Source organism: Dasypus novemcinctus, chromosome 4 (genome assembly GCF_030445035.2).
Source record: "Dasypus novemcinctus isolate mDasNov1 chromosome 4, mDasNov1.1.hap2, whole genome shotgun sequence".
NCBI classification, from domain to species: domain Eukaryota; kingdom Metazoa; phylum Chordata; class Mammalia; order Cingulata; family Dasypodidae; genus Dasypus; species Dasypus novemcinctus.
In genome coordinates this window covers 162,081,631-162,094,078 of record NC_080676.1, presented here as the reverse complement: position 1 = coordinate 162,094,078, position 12,448 = coordinate 162,081,631, and the positions used below count along the sequence as shown (strand labels likewise).

Genomic DNA, 12,448 nt, shown 5'->3' with positions numbered 1-12,448 from the left:
TTTTGAACAATTTTGAATTAATCAGACTGAGTTTAGCCGCATGTGATTATTTTGCAAAATACCTTCTGAGGCTAGGCTGGTTGAAGTGCAGGTTTAGAAGGTGCGTTGTACTTACCAGTTCTTATGTTGTCTTCTTGTAGTTTTCAGTGAAGACCTGCACTCCAGCCTCTACTTTGTCAATGCATCTCTGCAAGAGGTAGTGTTTGCGAGTACCACGGGGGCCCTGGTGCCCTGCCCCGCTGCAGGCGTCCCTCCCGTGACCCTCAGATGGTACCTAGCAACGGGCGAGGAGATCTACGATGTCCCCGGGATCCGCCACGTCCACCCCAACGGCACTCTCCAAATTTTCCCCTTCCCTCCTTCAAGCTTTAGTACCTTAATCCATGATAATACTTACTATTGCACAGCTGAAAATCCTTCAGGGAAAATTAGAAGTCAGGATGTCCACATCAAGGCTGGTGAGTACCGTTGCTTGGCTTTCTTCCCTTCCTGCCTGCTGGGGTGGGATGGGGCCGGTGACAAGTACTTGAATCCCATTGTGAATGCTGAGAATCGGTGAATTCCCCCTCCTCAGGTCGTTCTGACACTGCTCGTGAGTTCTTTAAGAGTTCAGGGCATTCCTTGACTAGATTTAAGAGCACATTGTTGGAACTCAAACTTAAAGTTAGTGGTATCAAGTTGGTAAGGTCTAAGCTATGTCCCAACCTTATTCCTTCCTTCCTTCCTTCCTTCCTTCCTTCCTTCCTTCCTTCCTTCCTTCCTTCCTTCCTTCCTTCCTTCCTTCCTTCCTTCCTTCCTTCCTTCCTTCCTTCCTTCCTTCCTTCCTTCCTTCCTTCCTTCCTTCCTTCCTTCCTTCCTTCCTTCCTTCCTTCCTTCCTTCCTTCCTTCCTTCCTTCCTTCCTTCCTTCCTTCCTTCCTTCCTTCCTTCCTTCCTTCCTTCCTTCCTTCCTTCCTTCCTTCCTTCCTTCCTTCCTTCCTTCCTTCCTTCCTTCCTTCCTTCCTTCCTTCCTTCCTTCCTTCCCTTTCTTTCCTTTTTTAAATTGATTTTTGTTGTCCTTTTTTAAAAAAGATAAATAGATCACGTAAAATGTTGCATTGAAAAACATAAGAGGTTCCCATATACTGTGTCACTTGAACTCACAGGGTGGACAGTCCCATTGTCCAAATACAATTTTTTTTCCCACTTAATTTTTGGTTTTTATGATGAAGGTGTTAGGGTTGTGGTAATATTTTAGATTGTTTATTGGATGTTTGGAAACCTGGCTCCTCCAATTTTATGCTGATGCGCGTAAAGTAAAAGTGGTTGTTCAGAAGGGCAGGTGAAGGAGGGTGTTGCTCCCCATTGACAGCTGCGGTGCAAGTTTGAATAGGACGAGTCCTGGCTCTTTGTAACACTCTTCCTAAATGTCAGAATGTCTCTCTGGACTGATGTTAGGGTTTTCCTGGAATAGTCCATCAGGTGAAATATTTTCACAAGCTCCCCTTTGGCAGTGCAGGAAATTATCGTTCTTCATAATTTTTAGTTCTTTGACCTAGGTTTGGGTGCCAGCAATAGAGAAAAGGGAAGGATCACCCATCATATCTTATTGATCAGAATCCTAATTATAATTTAACATACTTCCTTGCCCATTCTAATCTAAAGGCTAGGATGCAGATGGACTCTTGAAACAGTACTGCCCATTCCCATATTGTATTTACAACTTAATAAACAGTAACCAGCTCTATGACTTTGGCAAATGAAAATAATTTCTGGTGACTGCTTATAGCTAAGATGGAGTAGAATTTGTAATTCTGTCTGAAACAAACAAAGCAAACAAAAAAGAAAATCCCAGACAAAACATATAAGCACAGTTTTCAAGACAAGGTATCAGGCAATGAAGGAAAGTGATGCCTAAAAAACTGGACAATAACAAGGGAAACCCTAAGATCGCTTCATCTTGCTGCCTTCAGCTTCCACATGGAGGAAAGGGGAATCCTAGTGGAGCCCAGGAGATTTCATGACTTGAAGAGATAGAGATGAGAATCTGGGGAGATTAAGGCAGCTAGAGTTGATAGGATGAAGTTCCATAGAGGAGAGAACTTCACAGAGAAGAGTCAAGAAGTCTGTGGATGGTCATGTCAGGGATTTAGCAGTGTCCGCATGAGACATGCATGTGAGGGAGCTAACCAAGGCTAGGAAAGAACCTCCCCAAAGAATGAGAGGCAACATTGCTTGGTGCTCATACAGATGTGGGAATTGTGCCTATTCTGTCCATTGAGATAGGAAGCCTTAATGATTCACTGAATGATGGGTAGGGCATTTATTTAGCCTTGCCAGAGTAGTATAGAATAATTCACCCTAGACAAAATGCTGTTCTGGTCTTGCCCAATAATTCTTAAAAGCAAGCCCCAATTAAGACAAATTGTTTCCAAGTAACTTGAAATGCAATGCCTGATATTCAAGTAAAGATTACCAGATATACAGAGAAGCAGAAAAATATAAATCAAGCAAACACAATCAGAATTGACACAAAGACTAGAATTAGTGTATAAGGGAAGTAGAATAATTTCATAATTTTATTCTGTATGTTCAAAAAGTTAAGTAAGACATAGTGATATAAGAAAGACTTGAATGAAACTTCTAAAAATGAAAATTACAATGTCTGAGATGAAAAATACAATGGATGAGATCAATGGCAGATCAGATTTTTCAGAAGAAAAGATTACAAAATTGATGATATAGCCATATAAACTACCCAAATTAAAACATGCACAGAAAAAAGAACTTAAAAAATTAAAAATAAATAAATTTTTAAATCGAAAAGGACTTTTAAGTTGTTCAACATAAAAATAATTAGAGTCCCTGAAGAAAAGAATGGGATGATATGAATTACTTGAAAATTTGTGGCCCAAAATTTTTCAAATTTGATAAAAACTCTAAACCCACAGATCCAAAGAGTGAGCTCAATGAACCACAAGTACAAAATATATGAAGAAAAATATAACAAGACTCACTGTAGTCAAATTGCTCAGGACCAGTGATAAAGAGAAACACCCAAATACAGGATGTTAGTTTGTGTAGCTAACAGAGATGTCACTTGTCAGAGTGCTTATGCCCATATAGAAGGGGATTGGCAGTTGGTGCAGCTTATGCTCATAAACTCCCAAATATGGTGTGAATGGTGGCCTGACAACTATGGTGTTACACGTTGTGCTGGCTAACTGCTGGCCCATAGTCCTCTCAGAAGGTTTGGCAGGGACAAGATCTATGGAGGCAAAGTGGAGGTAACTAGAGATAAATACAATGTGGAAAGTATTGATGGTCGGCCTGGTGTCTTCACTTGCTATTTGGATGCAGGTCCTGCCAGGGCTACCACTAGAAATGAAGTTCTGGAGGCTTTGAAAGGAGTGGTAGATGGAGGCTTGGCTGTCCCTCACTGTACTAAATGACTCCTCGGTTTTGATTCAGAGAGCAAGGAATTCAATGCAAAAGTACATCATGGGTCAGAATGTGGCAGATTATCCGTGTAACCTAATGGAGGACGATGAAGATATTTACAAGAAACAAGCCTCTCAATATATAAAGAACAGGGTAACTCCAGACGTGATAGAGGAGATGTATAAGAAAGCTCCTAAGAAAATACAGTCTATGAGAAGAAACCTAAGAGAGAAGTTACATAGAAGAATGTCTTGTTCCCAAAGAAAGGTCAACCAGAAGCAGGCAAGTTTCCTCAGAGCTCAAGAGCAGGATACTGAGAGCTAAACCAAGGCACAATTTTCTATGAGGAGCTTCCAGTTAAAAAAAAATAAAATTATCAACCAACCAACTAAACATCATCGTCAGTAATAACATTGGCAAAGTTGTAATAAAGGGTTTTTCAGACACACAAAAGCTGAAAAAATTCATCGGGAACCTATCTGCACTACAGCAAAACTTAAAGGTAGGCCTCTAGTCAGAAGAAAAATGATGCCAAATGGAATAAGATTTATGCAAAGGAAGGAAGAGCTATGGAAATGGTAACCACATGGGTAGATAAATATGATTTTTTAAAAAATTTAAATCTCTTTAAAAGATAACTGTTTAAACAACAGTAATAACAAGGTATTGTGGGATTTGTAATGTATGTAGAAGTGAAATATATGACAACAATGGCTTTAAGGCCAGGAGAAGGAACACAGAACTATAATATTTTAAGGTTGTTTTGCTTTATGTGAAGTGGTATTATATTACCTGACTATGGGTGGTGATAAGTTAAAGATGTATACTGTAAAACATAAAGCAACCATTAAAATAAAAAAAAATACAGAGTTATGACTAATTAGCTAACAACAGAGAAAAATTGAATCTATTAAAATAAAAAAATACAGAGTTATGCCTAATTAGCTAACAACAGAGAAAAATTGAATCATTAAAAAATACTCAGGCCAATATAAAGAGAATGAAAAAGAGGAAGAAAGAAACAAAAGTCAAATGGGGAAAATAGAAACCAAATAGCAAGATGCTAGAATTAATCTAATTATATCAATACTCACATTAAATGTAAATACCCCAGTCATCTGAATTAAGATAGAAATTGCCAGATTGGATTCAAACACTGCTTGTAAGAAATGCACTTTAAATATAAAAACATAAAAAAATGAAAAGTGAAAGGATGGGAAAAGATCGACCATATTAATCAAATCAAATTGAATCAATCTAATCAAAATAAAACATCAATAGAAAACTGGAGTAGCTATATAAATATCGAAATATATTAGAAAAAGAATATTTTCAGGTCTACAGAAGATCATTTGAAAAAAAAAAAGGGGTTAGTTAATCAAGAGGATATAATAACCATAAGTGTTTATGCATGTAATAGCAGAATTTCAAAATAAATGAATCAAAATAAGAAGAAACAGTCAACAGTTATATTTGGAGATTTCAATACATTTCTCTCAGTTAATGATAGAAATAAAATATCAGCAAAGATAAATAAGACTTGAATGACACTATCAGTTTCCTTGAATGTAACTGATATTTAAAGAACACTCCAGGGAAGCAGATGTGGCTCAAGTAATTGGGCTCCCACCCACCATATGGGAGATCCAGGGTTTCATTCCTGGGGCCTCTTGGTGAAGGCCAGCCGGCCTGTGTGGCAAACAAGCTGGTCTGAGCAGAGTGCTGGCCCATACAGGAGTGCTGGCCCATATGGCAGGCTGGCCCGAGCAGAGACCTGGCACAGCAAGATGACGCAACAAAAAGAGAAGAGAGGAGAGACAATAAGAGATGTGGCAACCCGGGGAGCTGAGGTGGCACAAGAGATAAAGCACCTCCCTCCCACTCCGGAAGGTCTCAGATCGGCTCCAGGTGCCACCTAAAGAGAAGACAAGCAGACAAATAAGAATGGACACGGAAAGCAGATACTGGGGTGGGTGGGTGAGGGGAGGAGTAAATAAATAAATTTTTTTAAAAAAAGAACACTTAATTCAACAGTAGAATACACAATCTCTTCAGGGTCACACAGATATTACCCAGATAGGCCATATTCTGGGCAGGTAAATTTGAAAAGCTTAAAATCATATAATGTATGCTCTTTAACCACAATGGAATCAAATAAGAAAGCACTACCAAGATATCTGGAAAATCTCCAAATATTTGGATACTGTATAATACACTTCTAAGTGATCCATATAAAAAGCAGAAGGAAAATAACATAATATTTTGACCTGAATGGATATGAAAGCACAATATATTAAGAATTTTGGGGATGCCACTAAAGTAGTATTTAGTAGGGAAAATAGCTCTAAAATCCTATGTTAGAAATGAAGGAAGGTCTCAAATGGTGATCTCAGCTTCTACCATAAGAAGCTATAAAAAGAGGAGCAAATTAAAAACTGTGTTAATGGAAAGGAAGTAATAAAGTTCAGAGGGAAAATTAATAAATTAGAAAATAGAGAAATGCTAGAGAAACTCAATAAAACCAAAAGTTGGTTCTTTGAGAAAATTAATAAAATTGATAAATCTCTGACCATACTGAACAGGAAAATGAGAGCGAAGACAAATAGTTTGCCAAAAATGAGAGAAGGACCATCATTGCATATTCTACAGATGTTAAAATTATGATGTGATTTTAGAGACAAGTGTCTCTCAATAAATTCACCAACTTAGAAGAAGAGGAGAAATTCCTTCAAAGACACAAACTACCAAAACTCACTTAAGAAGAAATAGATAACTGGAGTAGGCCTTCATCTATGAAGTGAATTGAATTTGTTGTTAGAAAGCTTTCCAAAAGAAAATCCTGGGCACAAACAGCCTGTCTATTGAATTTTTCAGACATTTAAGGAAGAAATAGTACAAATTTCAGTCAAACTCTTCCAGAGAATTGAAGAAGAGAGAAAACTTCTGAACATTACCCTGATAATAAAACCAGACAAGACATTACAAGCAAAGAATACAGATGCAAAAATTTTAGAGAACTGATTCTAACATATAGAAAAAGATAATAAATCATCAGCATATAGCTTTTATCTCAAAAGAACAGAAGGTAGATTTCATACTTGAAAATCAATGTAATGTAACAAATTAAAATATTAAAAAAACAAAAGCCATGTGATCATTCAAAAAATACAGAAAAAGCATTTGACAAAATCTAACACATATTTATGATAAACACTCAGAAAACTAGTAGTAGATCGAACTTCCTCAGTCTGATAAAGACCAGCTACAAAAATACTACTATAGCTAACATCATTCTTAATGGTGAAAGATTGAATACTTTCCTCTAAAATGAAGAACAAGACAAGGATATATGCTCTCATTGTACTGGAGGATCTACTCATCACAATATGGCAAGATAAAGAAATAAAATGCATCCTGCTCACAAAGAAAAGGTTCATCTGTCTTTATTTGTAGATGAAAATCATCTGTGTAGAAATTCTGATGGAATCTACAAAAGCTTCTGGAGCTAGTAAGTGAGTTTATCAGGATTACAGGTCACAAGATCAATACATGCATACAACATTATATTTCTATATACTAGCAATAAACAATTTAAGATAGAAGCTTCAAATTTTAATACTATTTATAACAGCATTAAGATCCAAGAAATACTTAAGGATAAACCTGACCAAAAAGTATAAAAGATTTGTACACTGAAATTATAAAACATGGTCAGGACAAATGAAATAAGATGTAAATAAATAGAGAAATGTACTTTTTTCATAGGTTCAGAAGGTTTAGTATTGTTAAAATGTCAATTCTCCCCAAATTATGTATAGATTATGTACCATCCCAATGAAAAACCCCGGAGGCTTTTTTAAAATAGAAATTGACAAGTAGCTTCTAAAATTCATATGGACTTAGAATAGCCAAAACAGCCTTGAAAAAAGAACAAAAATTTGGGAGGGCTAACACTACCTGATTTTAAGACTTATTTTAAAGGTAAGTATTACAAAGATAAGTAATATAACAGAATAGAGTCCAGAAATAGACTCACACATATATGGGCAACAAAAAAGCAAAGGCAATTAAGTGGGAAAATTTTAGACTGTCATTTAAAAAACAATGCTGGAAAAATTGTGTGTCCATATTAAGTGACCTTGAGTTACACAAAGATTTCTTAGATATGACACTGAAAACACAATCTATAAAAGAGCAAATTGTTCTATTGGATTTCATCAAAATTTAGAAGTTCTGCTCTTTTACAGACACTGCTATGAGAATAAAAAGACAAGTCACAGCCTGGAAAAAAATATTTGCAAAGGATATATCTTTCAGTCCAGAAATACAATAATGAAATCTTAAAGCAGAGTAATAAAACAAAAAACTCCATTAAAGTTAGAAGGTTTGAATAGACACTTTAGCAATGAAGGTATTTGAAGGCAAGTAGTGCAAGAAAAGATGCTTAAACAGCACTAGTCTTCAAGAAAATGCAAATTAAAACCACAGTGAGATCCCTCTTCACATTTATTAGAATGCCTACAATGGAAAAGATTGGGCCATAAGCGTTGGTGAGCATGTGGGGTAACTGGGTCCCTCATACAATGGTATAATCATGAAATGGCATACTCACTGTGGCATTTTGGCAGTTTCTTTTAAAAAAAATTTTTTTTTTTTAGAAAAGTTGTGAGTTTAAAGAGCAATCAACCATAAAATACAGGATTCCCATACACCACTCCACCACTAACACCTTACATTGGTGTGGAACATTTGTTACAAATGATGATAGCACTTTTTTTGCAATTGAACTAATTTTTTAACAGTAGTTTCCTGTGTTACAATTGATGAAAAAATTTTAAAATATTATTAGCTATCATCCAAGTTTACAGTAGGTGCATTTCTCCATATACCACCCTATTTTAACTCCTTATGTTAGTATTGTGCATTTGTTATAACTCATGAAAGAATATTCTTATATTTGTACTATAAACTCTAATTCATTGTCTACAATAAGGTTCACTGTGTTCTTCAGTCCTATACTTTATCTTTTAATTTTTATTCTAGTAATAAATATGACTTAAGTTTCCTCTTTGACACACATTCATGTATAATCCAGTTCTGTTAATTACACTCACAGTAATGTACCATCACTACCATCCATGTCCAAACCTTTGCAATCAACCCAAATAGAAATTCTGTACAAATTAAGCCTCAGCACCCCATTTTCTAACCCCAACCTATCCCCTGATAACCTATATTCTAGATTATAATTCTATGAGTTTGATTATTATGATTAGTTCATATCAGTGAGATCATACAATAGTCTTCTTTTGTGTCTGGTTTATTTTACTCAGCATAATATCCTCAAGGTTCATCCATATTGTTAGATACATCAGGACCTCATTCCTTTTTATGGCTGAATATTACTCCATTGTATGTATAAATCACATTTTTTGTCCATTCATCTTTTTTGTTTGTTTGTTTTTATTTTTTTTTAGCCTATTACTTTTATTTTTTTTCTTCTTTATTTTCTTAAAAATATGGAACGCCTCACAAGTTTGCGTGTCACCCTTGCACAGGGGCCATGCTAATCTTCTCTGTATCGTTCCAATTTTAGTATATGTGCTGCCGAAGCGAGCACCCATTCATCTTTTGATGGACACTTGGGTTGCTTCCATTTTTTGGCAATTCTGAATAATGCCACTGTGAACATCAGGATATAATTATCTGTTTGAGTTTCTGCTTTCAGTTCTTCTGGATATATACCTAGCAGCAGGATTACTGGGACATATGGTAATTCTATACTTAGCTTCCTGAGAAACTGCCAAACTGTCTTCTACAGTGGCTGCACCATATTACATTGCCACCAGCAATGAATGAGTGTCCCTATTTCTCTACATCCTCTCCAACACTTGTAATTTTCTCTTTTTTTAATAGTAGCTATGAAATATCTCATTGTGGTTTTGATTTGCATTTCCCGGTAGCCAGTGATGTTGAGCATCTTTTGTGTGCATTTTAGACATTTATATATCCTCTTAGGAGAAATGTCTATTCAATTCTTTGGCCTATTTTAAAATTGGACTGATGAGGTCTCTTTTTAGTTGAGGGGAGGATTTCTTTATATATTCTGGATATTAAATCCTTTCAGATATGTGGTTTCCAAATATTTTCTTTCATTGCGTAGATTGTCTTTTCACTTTTGAGATGTCTTTTGGAGCACAAAATTTTTAATTTGGGGGGGGGGTTCCATTTATCTATTCTTTCTTTCATTGTTTGTGCTTTGGTCAATATATCTATTCTTGTGCCAATACCATGCTGTTTTCACCACAGTAGCTATGTGATTTGCCTTAACTGAGGAAGTATGAGTCCTATTTCATTCCTTTTCAAGATGTTTTTGGCTATTCATGGTACCTTACTCTTCCAGTAAATTTGATATTGACTTTTTCATTTCTTCAGAGGGCTGTTGGAATTTTGATTGGAATTGGTTGGATCTGTAAATTATTTTGGGTAGAGTTGTCTTAACGATATTTAGTCTTCCAATTCATAAACCCAAAATGTCCTTCCTTTTATTTTTGTCATCCTTGATTCCTTTTAGCAATGTTTTGTAGTTTCTGTACAGAGTCCTTTACAATCCTCCTCAGATTGCCCATTACTAGTGTATAGAAATACCGCTGAATTTGCACATTTCTTGTGTACCCTTTAACTTTGCTGAATTTATTTATTAGCTCTAGTAGCTTTGCTTTAGTTTGGGGGAACTTTTTATACATAAAATAATGTCATCTGCAAGAATGAAAATTTTACTTCTTTTCCAATTTCGATACCATGTGTTTCTTTTTCTTGACTTACTTCTCTGGTCAGTATTGCCAGTACAATTTTGAATGACAGTGGTGACAGTGGGCATCCGTGCATCCATGTCTTGTTCCTGATCTTAGAGGGAAAACTTTCAGTCTTTTACCATTGAGTTTATTGTTAGCTGTGGGTTTTTCATGTATAGTTTTTATCTTGCTGAGGAAATTTCCTTCTATTCCTGGCTTTTGAAGTTTTTTTTTTTTGTTTTTTTTTTTTTTTTTAAGAAATGATGCTATATTTTGTCAAATGCCTTTTCTGCATAAATGGAAATGACCATGTAGTTATTTCCTCTTTGTTTTGTTAATATGGCATACTACATGAATTGATTTCCTTGTGTTGACCCACACTTGCATACCTGGGATAAAACCAACTTTATTAGAGTGTATTATTCTTTTAATGTGATGTTGGATTCCATTTGTAAATATTTTGTTTTGTATTTTTGCTTCTATATTCATAAGAAAATTGATCTGTAATTTTCTTTTCTTGTAGTATCTTTATCTGGGTTTGGCACTAGGATGTTGTTGACTTCATAGAATGAGTTCAGTAGTGTTCCCTTTTGTTCAATTTTTTGGAAGAGTTTGAGCAGGATTGGTATTAGTTCTATTTTTATTTTTTATTTTGAAATAATTTCAAACTTATTAGAACCATTGTGAAAATAATACAAACCCCATATTTGGAGATCTCCAAATATCCCCCGTGTACTCAGATCTACCAATTTTATCATTTTGCCAACTTTGTTGTATCAATCTCTCAATCACCTATCATCTATCTATCTATCTATCTATCTATCTATCTATCTATCTATCTATCCTCTGAACACTTGAGAAAAGGCTACACACATCATACACCTTGGACATATAATACTTCCATGACATTTCCTAAGAACAAAAATTTTCACTTACATAGCCACCTTAATGTGGGTATAAAGTTTACAGTCTATATTCCAATATTTTCTTATGTCTCAGTAATGTCCTTTTGAGCATATTCTCCTCCATTCTTAGATCTGACTGGTATCATGATTTGTATTTAATTGTCATCTTCTCTTTAATTGTAGAAACATTTTTTTAAGTTGTAGAAACATATATACAACATAATTTTCCCTTCCCAAGCCCTCCCAAGCATACCATTCATTGTAATTAATTGCATTCATAGTATTGCAGAACACTCACCACCATCCATTACTATCATTTTCCTTTCTTCCCAAACAGAAACCCTACATTCATTTTGCGTTAATTCCCCATTGACCTTCTCACCGCTCCAGTAACCTATATTCTACTCTCTGTCTTTATGACTTTGCATATTCTCTGGTATTTTCTTTGTCATTACTACCATGGGACTTAAACTTAAAATAAAAATCTGTAACAATCTCATTTGCTTTGATACCATCTTAACTTCAATAAGATACACAAACTATGTCCTTATTCCTGTCTGTCCCCCAACCGTGATGTGATTCTTGTCCCAAATTACATGTTTATACAGCATAAGTCCAAAACCACTGATTTATTGTTACATTTTATTCATTTGTCTTTTGTATTCTATGAGGAATAAAAAGTGGAGTTGCAAGTCAAAAATGCAATAGTAATGATATTTATACTTACCCATACTGTTATCGTTACTGGAGCTCTTTATTTCTTCATGCAGCTTCAATTTATTGTCTAGTGTCCTTTCCTTTCAACCTGGAAACCTTTTAGCATTTCTTGTAGGGCCAGTCTACTTGTGATGAAGCCCATCAGCTTTAGTTTATCTGGAATTCTGTTAATTCCGCTCTCATTTTTGAAAGACAGATTTGCTGGATATTTAATTCTTGGTTGGCAATTTTTGGTTTTCAGCGCTTTGAATATGTCTTCCCACTGATTCTTTGCCTGCGTGAGAGATTGAGAAATTGGCACTTGATTTTATTGAGAGCCCTTGGTATGTGATTTGCTTCTGTCTGGAGGCTTTCAGAATTCTGTTTTTATCTTTGGCATTCAACAACGTGATTATAACATGTCACAGAGTGAGTCTATTTGGGTTTATCCTGTTTGAGGTTCACTGAACATCTTGGATGTGCATATTTCTACCTTTCTTTAAATTTGGGAAGGTTTCATGCCATAATTCCTTTCAATATTCTCTCTGCTCTTTTCTCTCATTCTAGTCTTTCCAGGACTCCCATAGTGCATATATTGGTAGGCTCGATGATGTCCCACCGGTTCCTCGGGTGCT

The 12,448-nt window shown here is 35.5% G+C and overlaps 1 protein-coding gene, 1 non-coding gene and 1 pseudogene across 3 annotated transcripts in view; 2 read left to right on the top strand and 1 right to left on the bottom strand.

Moving 5' to 3' along the window:
• DSCAM (DS cell adhesion molecule) overlaps positions 1-12,448 on the top strand; it is a 791,503-nt gene that overhangs the window by 132,104 nt on the left and 646,951 nt on the right. For both annotated transcript variants that reach the window (XM_071214978.1, XM_071214979.1), the window contains exon 2: positions 141-458. The gene's annotated coding sequence lies outside the window, so the exon portion shown is untranslated. The remainder of the gene's footprint in view (positions 1-140; positions 459-12,448) is intronic.
• LOC139438828 (large ribosomal subunit protein uL18-like) lies at positions 1,660-6,259 on the top strand (annotated as a pseudogene).
• LOC111761870 (U6 spliceosomal RNA) lies at positions 8,932-9,038 on the bottom strand. Its single transcript, XR_002795107.1, has one exon. It is a non-coding gene; the product is annotated as a U6 spliceosomal RNA (small nuclear RNA).